This window comes from Sus scrofa, chromosome 14 (assembly GCF_000003025.6).
Source record: "Sus scrofa isolate TJ Tabasco breed Duroc chromosome 14, Sscrofa11.1, whole genome shotgun sequence".
In the NCBI taxonomy this organism is placed as follows: Eukaryota; Metazoa; Chordata; class Mammalia; order Artiodactyla; family Suidae; genus Sus; species Sus scrofa.
The window spans coordinates 102,167,872-102,180,223 of record NC_010456.5 but is presented as its reverse complement, the minus strand read 5'-3'; the positions used below and the strand labels follow the sequence as shown (position 1 = coordinate 102,180,223).

The following is a 12,352-nucleotide window of genomic DNA, read 5'->3' as shown; positions in this document are numbered from 1 at the left end:
TCAATAGAAGGGGTCTTGTTTGAGCAAAGGAGGCTCTTGGAGAACAGCAAAGGTATTTAGTTTAAAGCGGTGGCTGCAAATAAGCAGACATGAATTAGAGACATCTTTTGTTTCATCCACACAGTAATTACATATGGTTTTTAAAATGTTGAAAGCCTTAGAATTCTATTTATTCACTCTCCAATTCACCTCCCTTTTCACCATTCCTTTGTTGGGTTCATTCACTTGTGTTATTTACTTGTCTTCTGCAGATATTTGTATTTGTACCTTCTGAAAGAAAGCCTTTATTGACAAATATGTGCTAGACAGAATAATGGTCCCCCAAAGGTGCCTGCATCCTAGTCCTCAGGACCTGTGAGCATGTCACCTTACCTGGAAAAGGGGCTTTGCAAAAGTGATCAAAGATCTTGAGGTATGGAGATTATCTTGCATTATCTAGGTGGCCCTAGTGTAATCACAGGGAGACAAGAGGGTCTAAGTTAGGAAAAGGAGATGTGTTAACAGAAGCAGAGGTTGGAGTAACAGTGCACTTTGAAGAAGGAGCCCCAAGTGAAGGAATGCAGGTGTTTGTTAGCAGATGGAAAAACAAGAGAACAGATTCTCCCCTGAGAGTCTCTAGAAAGAATGCAGCCTTCCCCACATTTTGATTTTAGGCTCATAAACTCATTTCAGACCTCTGACCTCCAGAACTGTAAGATAATAAATTTGTATTGTTTCAGACCACTAGGTTTGTTATAGTTTGTTTCAACAGCAATAGGAAATATATACACTATCTAGTAAGAGTTTCCAAACAGCCTAAACTTCATTTATACCAGCATTTTCTCCACTTGGTCTTAGTGCCCGCATTGATATCATTTTAGTGGCAAAAGAAACTGATCCATTGGGGTAAAACTCAATGGTTAGGACTCTGCTTAGTTTCTAAAAAGACAGCATGTGACAATAATTGCTTCCTTCCATCTATTGGATAAATAATGAGTTGTAAACTAAAGTTCAATTAAGTAATGGCTCCATAGGCTCTAGTCTCTTACCTTTAGCACTCTTTCATCTAGTTAGTAACCTGAAAGGGATCAAGACAAATGTTTTACTTAAAAAAAAAAAAAAGAAAAACTAAGGCATTTAATAACCACCCCTTAATTGTTTTCCCACCTACCCTCTTGATCATACATGCTGACCGATGATGACTTCATCTTTTATTTTCCCTGATTTCACCTCTTTTGTCCTACTTGTTATTTCTTTCTCACCCTTCATTGTCATCACCTCAAGGACACTCTGTTGCTTTTCATGCTTGAAACTCACTCCCGCTTTGAAGACAAACCTTCATTTCAGCAACTAGCATGTGGGCTCAGGAGAAAGAGTCCCTAGTGTTCACTTTTAAAAGCCATTTTCCATGTTAGCAAATTTAACAATCAGACCTGGTAAAGAAGATAGCAGGCAGGTTTTATATTTTACCTCCCCAATGGTGCCAAGGAAGGTGTCTTTGCATTGACTATTTCTTAGTTTCTTTCACTGCCAACTATGAAACGTAATTTGATTTGGCATATGGCTGTAAAGCCTAGAGACAGGCACAGTTTGGGTTTTCATCAACGTTTGCAGATCAACAACAGTGGGCCTGGATTTCAAGGGAGGCAGTGATAACAGATGCCATCCCTGGGGGACCGCCAAGCCAACCAGGTGTAACGGCTAAAAAAGAGACATAGAATAAGAGTGTAGGATGAAGCACCTGTTGGTATGACGCCTTTTGTCATTGGCTGCTAAAGAGTTTTATTTGAAATAGTCAACAGAGGAAGATCAAAACTGGGTCATTTCCCACGGCCAGGTATTTAAAGGATTTAGGAAGCAGATTGCATGCATTTGGATGGAAATGTATCATTTTGTTTCATTATGAGGAAAATATCTTGAATTATCTAGGGTTCTTACATAGGACAGCCTTGGGCAGTCACCACCTTTCTTTGGTTTATGTCATATAGACCTGGTCTAACCAATCAGTGGAATGCCAAATAGGATAGGAATAGGAATCCCAAACCAGCCACCTCACACCAATTCAGTTCTAGATGGATGCATTCAGCTAGTCTAGTATTTTTAAAAAGTATGACTGCCTTTAGGTAAAGCATGTGCAGTATATACTATGTCCTCTTATACAAAGCTGTTTTGCATAGCCTGCATATTTTTACATATTTGCCTTTGATACACAGAATAACCATCTCCCAAAGATGTCCATGTTCAAATCCCCATAATCTGTGAATGTATCACCTTACTTGGCAAAAAGACCTTTACAGGCATGCTTTTTTTTTCTTTTTCTTTTTAAGGCTGCAACCATGGCATATGGAAGTTCGCAGGCCAGAGGTTGAATCGAAGCTACAGATGCCAGCCTACACCACAGCAATGGCATTGATAGATCCAAGCTGCATCTGTGACCTACACCACAGCTTACAGCAACACCGGATCCACAATCCACTCAGCAAGGCCAGGGATCAAAGTCACATCCTCATGGTTCCTTAACTGCTGAGCCACAACGGGAACTCCTTTAGGTACGATTAAGTTAAGGATATTGAGCGAGATTGTCCTGAATTATCTGAGTGAACCTAATATAATCAAAGGGACTTCATAAGTGAAAGAGGTTAAAGAGGGAGGTTGCAGCGCCAGATATTTTCTGTATATTAACACACTTGCTCCTCACAACAACTCTGAGACATGTACCAGTGTGAACCCCATTTTTCAGGGGAGAACTGAAGCTTGGAAGGGGCAAATAAATTGCCCTGAGGTGATAATGACAGTGCATGAATTCAGGCACTTGGGCTCTAAGACTCATGTCTAAGGATTCTGCCTCCTTGTGAATAGGTATTATAAGACCTGGGCAGGTCCTGGTCATCTTCCACTAAATTGATGAATCATTTAACCTTTCTGGACCTCAGATTCCTCATCTATAAATCAAGGGAGTTGGAATGAATCAGAGTATTTTAACCTTGTAAACAGTATTCTTTTATTCCTACCAATTGAAGTCTTGTGTGGGATTCCTTTATTAAACAGACAAATGAAACAGAGAAGAGGACTGTTTTTTGAGTTTAACCCCAGCAGGGAAGCTGGAATCTTGCCCTCTCCAGTTTGGTCCCTGAGATGTCACACTGGAACCCATGGACACTGGGGTCACAGTTTGAGAAGCACTCAGGTACATGGGGTCTATGGTCTCTTCTAACCCTAATAGTAACTGGTTCTACATGTGACATCCTAGAAAAGTTTAAAAAGTTGAATAAACAAGTGAATAGTGTAGTAATTTATGTAATATGGACCCTTTGGCCTGAAGAAATAAAAGCTACTGGCTACGTCTCTTTGATTTAATTTCATTTCATATTTGCATTTTTGGTCTTGTGCATACGAGTATGGAAGCCTCCCTATGTTGGGCACATTCCCTATTCCCAGTCTTTGGCACTCTCCTCTCTTCTGAGGCTGAACTAGGTCTGCATCAGGCAGATCTCCAATATAAAGACAGACAGAAGAGCATGCCAACTTTGTAAGCCAATGCATTGTAAGCCCTAAGCTGGTTCTTAGCATAGGAGGAGGAAGATTTGCTTCATCTCATTTTCCTCCCTCAGTTCTTAATTCTCTCTTAATGTTTAGAAAATTTAGTCAACTGGTTTGCCTGATAAATGGTCCAAAATAACTCATCAATAATAACACACAGCTGAGTCTTGGCCCCTGGCAGAGATACACACATGACTGACTGAAAGGGAATTTAAAGGTGATCAAAGAAAAACCCATCTTTGCATTCTCACATCTGTTCCTCTCATTTTAACCCTGTCCCTTTCTGCTTTTAAGGAACTTAACCAAGAGACAAGATTCAGATATCAATCTTCCAAAGCAGTTCAGGCTGTAGGAATAACAGGTGGTGGTATTGGAAGCTGTTGAAGTAAAAGATAATTCTCTTTCCCCCAAGTCAAGCTCACTCATATTTTTATATATGTATTCATGCATTTAGATCATTTTCTTTAGAATACCTCATCTGACTCTGTGCCAAACACTATCCTAAGTGATGAAGGTGGAACATTGCATAAACAAAGAAAATTAACCTCAAAGAATGAATAACCCAATAGGAGATAGACAAATAATGAAATATATATCATTATGAAGGGACAATTATATAATTAAAAGATGTTCCATGTGTAAAGGGAAAGAAGATTTTAAGATATCAGGAGTCAAGTAAAGTTTAGAGCAGATAATGAGTTTAAGATTTAAATTATAAATGAGAAATTTATTAATGGACAAGAAGGGGTCAGAATTCTATGCAAAGAACAACCCATGTGTGCACAGCCCTGGAGATAAGAGTAAGTGAAGGCATTTTCTGAGAATTGGAAAATGAAATGTTTAGGGCCATTTAAGAAAGAGGTTAAGACTGGTAGGAGAGGAGGCAAAGAAACCAGAACAAAAAGGGTCTTGTAAGCCATGCAAAGGCATTTAGGTAATATTCTGTAGCTATGGGGAGCCAAACAGATTTTGAAAATGGTAGTGAAGGGATCAGATTTATGAATTATGAAGATAAATCCCATGACAGTATGATTGTCTGACGGGAAGGATAGACATCCAGAAGAAAGCGACTCTTAGTCAAGCTATTATAAATGGTTCAGACAAGACACGATGAGGGCCCAAACAGCGGCACCGGCGTTGGTAATAGGCAGGGAGGATTCTAGACATATTTAGGTAAAAGAATTCGAAGGACTTGCTGATGGACTGAATATGAAGGGTAAGGAAGAAAAGAAAAATTCCAGGATAATTTCTTGCTTCTGGTTTGAGGTATTGTATGCTCATTCAAAGAGGCAGAGGGCATTAATTGAAAGAATGGTTTTGCTGAGGATAACAGGTTCTATTTTCACTGTCTTGATTTCGAGGCACCTGCAATATAACTAAGCAAAAGAAATTGGTTAACTTATTAGATTTTGGAGCTCATAAGTGAGGTTGTGCCAAAAACTGCAGGTTTTAAAGTCACAAGCTTAAACTAGTTTAAACCATGGGCATGGGTGAAGATTGTCCAGTTTCTGGGAGACCATGGATATGAGGCTAAAAATATGGACTATTTCTTCTATGTACATGGTTCCCAGGAAATGCATTTTTCCTTTGGGAATGATGGAATAGGTGGTAGTGGTAAAATGGGTTAAGGCCTTAAAATAATTTTGCCAAAGCAGATTATTTTTCTTAACAAATAAAAATTTGGTGGAACAGAGTATGTCAAGATGAGTCCATGATTCCTCAATGGAGTCCAAGGAGAGTTGTGCCTTGTACCTTATAGATCAAGATTTGTATTATTGCTTTCATTGAGAAGAGGATAACATTTAACAACTGTAAGTAATTCTGCACAACAGAGGTCTCCGAAGTGCTACTCTGAAAACTACCTTGAACCTGTTTAATTAATGCAAGGGAACAACATAATTGGGAATTGTCACTTCACAGAGTCAGTTCAATTCTTCATTTCCCCTGCATCAGAAAACTGTCATTATAAATCAGTTTGAGAGTTGAACTAATCACTCTTTCCATTACTGTATTTTGTATTTGCAACAAAAAGCTGTCAATGAAAGATGTGGTGTGGTTAAAAAAAAAAAAAATAAGGATTCTTTTGACTGCCATATAGGTAGGAATTTTTAAAAGTTAGCAAACCTTTTTGTTTTTTTTGCGTTCATAATGACTCACTCAAATTGCTGCAGGATTTCAGTGGCTATAATCATCAGGCTAGAGGGAGGGAAGGAAACCAGCAAAACCTAGTCCAGTCTCTAAAAATGAATCCCTATACCTGGAGTCTTCACTGGTGTCACTGACATTCTCCTAGTGATCCAGGTTCATAAATCTACCTTTTTAAGGATAACTTGATGACCGAGTATGGATATACTGGGGCGGGGGGAGGGGGTGGTAGAAATTTGGACTACATATAAAAGAATAAACAATAAAATAAAAATCACCATGCCTTATGGAATAATTATTGTTGAGAGACCAAATAGGGTAAAAATAGAGACCATCATTGGCTTGAAACATTAATTTTCTCCTTGCACGCACAGCTAAATACTGCACATCCTTGATATTTTAGCTTAAATACTTCTTTTCAACCTTGGCTCTTCCCACGAACATCAGTGTGTTTCAATAGAGTGTATACTCATCAGAGAAGATGGAAGGAAGGTGAGGGGCAACCCTCGGCGTGCTGTGTTGTGTTTGAAATATCTAACGAACAGTAGGCAGAGATTTGAAGTATGTGATTGGACACATGGGTTTGTGACTCAGTCATGGGACCAGGCCTGGAGATAAACTGGAGAGCTGGATAAAATCACCAAGTGCGAGAATGTACAGGGAGAAGAGGACTGCGGGGCTGGAGCAACATTTAAATGTTGAGTAGAGGCTGTGCCCACATAGAGAATAGAAAAAGGGTGTCTGGTGGTGTCCTGGAGTCCAAGCAGAGGGATGCATCCATTGTGCTGAGTCTGTAAAGACATCAAGAGAGACAGTAACAGAGGGAGTTCCTCATCTGATATACTCTTTTCCTCTTCCTCATGTGGCTAACTCTTAACTCATCCCTTTGCTTCAGATGAGTACCCCTCCTTTGAGCAAGTCTTTTATCCCTCCTTGGGGCAATTTCTCTCCATTCAAACTCTACTTTCTTGAAGATAGCTCTTGCAATTTTGCTATTACTAGGCTAAACATCTGTCTCTTTTATTGGATTGTAAGCTCCCCACAAGTAAGAGCGTGTCTTTTTGTTTACCATCCTGCTTCCAGGATTCAGTATTGCTTATACCACAGAGTAGCTACTAAGAAATGTTTACTGGAAAAAGAAAAAAGAAAGAAAGAAAAGAAAAAGAAGTGTTTGCTGAATGAATGAATGGATGAATAATGAACTAGACTTTTTACATTTTTCTTTTGTTCCCAAGGCAAGAGAGTATATAAAACTGTCCTCTCCTCCTGCGCAATTTTTTGAAATTTTAAAGCATTAATACCAGGCATTTCCTTTGCCTAGGATTATTTGCTTTTCCCATCTTCTCTGACTTCCTTTCTAGTCACCTCTTTCAGGCCGTCTACTTGGACTAGTTCTGGACCTGTCTTGAAGAAAGCCTTGATTTGGGGCTTAGAATGTAACATTTAGGCCATATTTGCCCTCTGAATATCTATAGTTCTTATGTTACTTTTCTCTATTTTTGCAGGCCTAAAGTGCTGGAATGGAAAGAAGCCTAGAATAAGAACTAAGCAGCACAAGCTTTGGCTTCAGCTCAGCCAATAACCAGCTGTACAATGGTGGTGAGTCAGAACTCTGGGCCTGCCTGTTTCCTTATCTGTGAAAACCTGTAAAGAGGGCTTCTTACTCTGTTAAAAGGTCAGTATCGTTTTTATTTTTCTCATTCATGTCTCAGCATCTGTTGAGTATTCTTTACTATGCTCTGCCTACAAAGAACATTTTAAAAATTCTTTAGTTAATATACTTGAGAAAAAAATCTTAAGATAATATATTCAAGAACAGTTTGCTAGGCTTTGTAAACTTAAAAAACTGGTAATCATCTTCAGAGTTGGTGATTCCCAAACCCTCATACAGTGTACGTGTTTTCTTATAATCATTTTAATGTGCTGTGCAATTCAGTTTGTTAGTATTTTGCTGAGGATTTTTGTGTCTATGTTCATCAGGAGTTATGACCTGCTTATATTGTCTTTTTCTGGCTGTATCAAGGTAATTGTGACCTACTAAAATGAGTTTGGAAGTACTCTTTTTTCTTCAACTTTTTGGAAGAGTTTGAGAAGGATTGGCATTAACTCTTTAAATGTTTAGTAGAATTTGCCAGGGAGAGCATCTGGTCCTGGACTTTTTGTTGGGAGATGTTTGATTACTGATTCAAACTCCTTATTTGTTACTGGTCTATTAAGGTTTTCTGTTTCTTCATGATTCGGTATTAGTAGGTTTTATGTTTCTAGGAGTCTATCCATTTCTTCTAGGTCACCTAATTTGCTGGCATATTAATGTTCACAGTAGCTTTATATGATCCTTGGTGTTTTTGTTATATCTTTCATTTTTTTATTTGTCTTTTTTCCTTAAATCAATCTAAGAGTTTGTCAATTTTATCTTTTAAAAAAACTTAGTTTCATTGATTTTTTTTTTTGTATTGATTTCTATTCTCTATGTCATTTATTTCTGCTCTAGTTTCTGTCTGTCCTTCTCCTAACTTTGGGCTTAGTTTGTACATATTTTCTTTCTTTCTTTCCTGTATTTTTTTGTTCTTTTTGTCTTTTTAGGACTACACTCGTGGCATGTGGAGGTTCCCAGGCTAGGGGTCCAATCACACCTGCTGCTGCTGGCTTACACCACAGCCATAGCAATGAGGATCTAAGCTTCATGTGTGACCTAGACCACAGCTCACGGCAATTCTGGATCCTTAACCCACTGACCAAGGCCAGGGATCGGACCTGCATCCTCATGGATGCTAGTCGGGTTCGCTAACCACTGAGCCGCCATGGGAACACCTGTACACATTTTCTTAATGTATTTAACATTCATCAGATGTTTCTTGAACACTCACTGCTCACTGCTTTATATTTTTATTCTGTTTGTCTTTAAGAAAAACTTCCAAAAGTTTATCATAAATTTTATTAAATGCATATTAAAAATTCAAATATATCTATAATGTATTTTATTAGATCTTCCATTCTTAAGTATTGTAACAGCAACAAATATCTCCAATGCAATTTATAGTTGATGTAGTTCATTTGTTTTTTTTAAAATTTATATGTTCATTTTCACTAGCATATTTTAACTTTTTCCCCAAAATATTTTATATCAACAAGGATAACTTTAAAATAATCATGCCACATTAATAAAAAATATTTCAAAGAAGTGTTAAGAAAACCAGAGTCGGAGTTCTTGTCGTGGTGCAGTGGTTAACGAATCCAACTAGGAACCATGAGGTTGTGGGTCTGGTCCCTGGCCTTGCTCAGTGGGTTAAAGGATCCGTCGTTGCCGTGAGCTGTGGTGTAGGCTGCAGACGCGGCTCGGATCCCACGTTGCTGTGGCTCTGGTGTAGGCCGGTGGCTACAGCTCTGATTCGACCCCTAGCCTGGGAAACTCCATATGCCGCAGGAGCGGCCCAAGAAATGGCAAAAAGACGAAAAAAAAGAAATAAAGAAAACCAGAGTCTCAAAAGAACTTCATATTAAAGAATCTGGGTATTTTTTAGTTGAGCTGTTGCCAAAACTCAGCCTCTGTTTGCTGGGTTTTTTTTGTTTTTTTTGTTTTTGTTTTTGTCTTTTTGCCATTTCTTGGTCCACACCCATGGCATATAGAGGTTCCCAGGCTAGAGGTCTAATCGGAGCTGTAGCCGCCAGCCTACACCAGAGCCACAGCCACGCCAGATCCGAGCCGCATCTGCGACCTACACCACAGCTCATGGCAATGCCAGATCCTTAACCCACCTAGCGAGGCCAGGAATAGAACCGCAACCTCATGGTTCCTAGTTAGATTTGTTTCCGCTGTGCCACAATGAGATCTCCTGCTGGTGTTGAACGCAAATGTGGAGACTGAGTTTTTGGGTGAAGGAGAAAAAGATAGCTTTATTGCTTTGCCAGGCAAAGGGGGCCATAGCAGGCTAATGCCTGAAAGATGGTGCCCCCCTTGGGAAAGATTGGAGATGGTTTTATGTTTTGGGAGTGTAAAATAGGTCCACTGATAAGGATCAGGGTAGATGTGAGCTTGCATTATTTTTCAAAGCTGGCATTTAGGTGTTCACAGGATTGGTTCTGATCCTTCTTTTGGAAGGAAGAAGGCTTCATCAATATCTGCCATTTGTTGGGGGGGTTTCCTTCATAGAAAAACTCAAATATATTGTTATGTATATTCCTTGAGGAGGAACCAGGACTCTGCCCTAAGGCTGCACTATTGTCTTTTGACTGTTCCTTCCTGGCCTCTGTATCCCCTCCCTTCTCTGATTAACAACAGTTTGAACCTATCTTTTGGAACTCGGGGAAGGTCATGGAGGCCTCCTGAGGCCTATTTCCTAAAAAGTAATGGGGGACATAGACTTTTGTGCCCAGGAGCCTCACAGGGCCCTGTTTGGTTTCACAACTTGACATGGGCGCTTGATAAAATATGAAAAGCCAAAAATAAATCTGCTAGACCATTAAAGTTCTTTCAAATAGTTCTTCCTTTCAGCATAATTTATTTCTAATAAAGAATCTGTACTCATATTCATTGGCATCACCAATATCAATGATCTGTATGCTGAGTGTAACAATTAACTGTGATACTGGGAATTATAACAAGAAATACATATTTGGTTTTTGTCTTATGTCAGGCAGAGAGTTCCTAAAATCCTTGGTATTTCTTAAGTGTTGAAAGTAATAAAGGTACCTTTTAGTATGTTAATGAGGTGACTTTTGGAAAGCCTTTAGATTACCTAAGGGTGGCTGGTTGCAGGGGGACCAAGGAAGTGATTAGAGCTTTGGAGTGTTCAGTAGCTCCCCTCCTCCCTGCCACACCTCCACCTTATCCCCAACCTCCTGTGAGAGGAGAGGGATGGGAGGTTGAATCAATCTCCAATGGCCAATGATTTAATTAATCATGACTATGTATGAGGCCTCCAGGAAACCCAAGAGGACAGGATTGGAGAGCTTCCAGGTTGGTGTGTTGTGGAAACCGCAAAAACCGTGGCAACAGAAGGAGACAAACAGCACTTGGAGATATGGAAAAGCAAGGTTTATTCAGCACCGGTGCGGGCTCAGAGGAGTCACCTCCAGAGTCTGAGCACCAGGTCTTTGTTCTCAGTAACTTTTACACACTACAAGGTCTTGATTTTCCCATGTAAGCATCCTGGACCTTCCCCATCCCCAAGCAGACAGTCTTCCTCCCTAAGAAACTGAGCGGGCAAGGTTGCAGAAGTGGAACTGATAAGCAATGTTGGGTACATGATTAGCAGGGCTGCTGGCTTGGACAGAGAGCACACAGTTGTTACATTATTGCAAGAAGGGTGGCATAGTGATTAGCACAGCTGGAAAGGCTTGCAGCTGCCTTCTTAGCCAAGGGGGGGGGGGTTGTTCTTTAGTTAAAACTCCATTTCAGGTGAACATGTGGTGATTAGGAGAGTGGTATGCTGGGAGAGAACATGGAAACTCTGCACCCTTTCTGCATACCTTGCCTTATGTAACTCTTCCATCTGGCTGTTCCTGAGTCATATCCTTTTATAGTAAACCACTGACCTATTAGGTTAAATATTTCTCTGAGTTTATGAACCATTCTAGCAAATGCATCAAACCTCTCATTTATACCCAAGTCAGAAGTACAGGTAACAACCTGGACTTGTGACTGGCTGTTGCCAAAATTCAGCCTCTGTCCGCCAGTGCTGAATTGAAATGCAGAGACAGAGTTTTGGGTAAAGGAGAAAAAGATAGCTTTACTGCTTTGCCAGGCAAAGGGGTGTCACAGCAAGCTAATACTCTAAAGACTGTGCCCCACCCCCCCTGGGAAAGAATTGTGAGGAGTTTTATAGTAAAAAGGAGAAAAAACAGGTTTTCAGATAGGAATTAGGATTGTAGCAGACATGGCATTCTTCTTTCTTTGGGGGACTCAAGCTGGAGTCAGATCTCCAAAAGAACATGATAGTGGTCTTCTGGCTTATTGTAACAGTACTTGCAATACAGTATGAATAACAGTATTGCAAAAAGGGCATATTGATCAGAGATTAGAAAAAACTAGGAAATTTCCTGAAAAGCATCATGTGCTAATAATCTAAGCCACAGGCAATTGTGCTCAGGGTGCCTAATCTTTAGCTTATAGGTGATTGTGTTTAGGGTGAACTTAAGCCAGGGAGTCGGACAAGGAGGACTCTAAGTTGTTCAGTTTTAAAATATTCATTTTTAAAAGAAGCATAAGGAATATAACTATTCTCTTAGGTGTATAAGATGTTTATATTATTATGTGTATCCCTTGAGAGGAAACCAGGATCCTGCCCCAGGGCTGTACTATTTTTTCTTGACTGTTCCTCCCTTGTCTTTGCATCCCCTTCCTTCCATGATCAGCAGCTGCCTGAACCTGCCCCTTGGATCTCAGGGAAGGTCATGGAGGTTGAATGAGGCCCATTTACTAAGAACAAAAAATGAAGGACACAGAAAGGCTTTTTTTGCCCAAGAGCCCCACAGGGTCCTGCTTGGTTACATGCCTCTGAAATCTAAAGAGAGGGGGTCTTTGTAACCTCCAGTCTATAGCAGGTTGGTCAGTAGAAAAACAGGTAATAATCTGAAGCTGCAGGTTTTGCTATTATTTAAAAGTCGAAAGTGTTTCCTACTATTCCTAGATTTCTGAGAGTTTTTATTGTTTTATCATGAATGTGTTGAATTTTGTCAAATAATTTTT

The 12,352-nt window shown here is 39.8% G+C and overlaps 1 long non-coding RNA gene across 1 annotated transcript in view; it reads left to right on the top strand.

Annotated features, from left to right (window-relative positions):
* LOC110256667 overlaps positions 662–12,352 on the top strand; it is a 92,038-nt gene continuing 80,347 nt past the window's right edge. The window contains exons 1-2 of the long non-coding RNA XR_002338531.1: positions 662–691; positions 7,170–7,339. This is a non-coding gene — a long non-coding RNA (uncharacterized LOC110256667). The remainder of the gene's footprint in view (positions 692–7,169; positions 7,340–12,352) is intronic.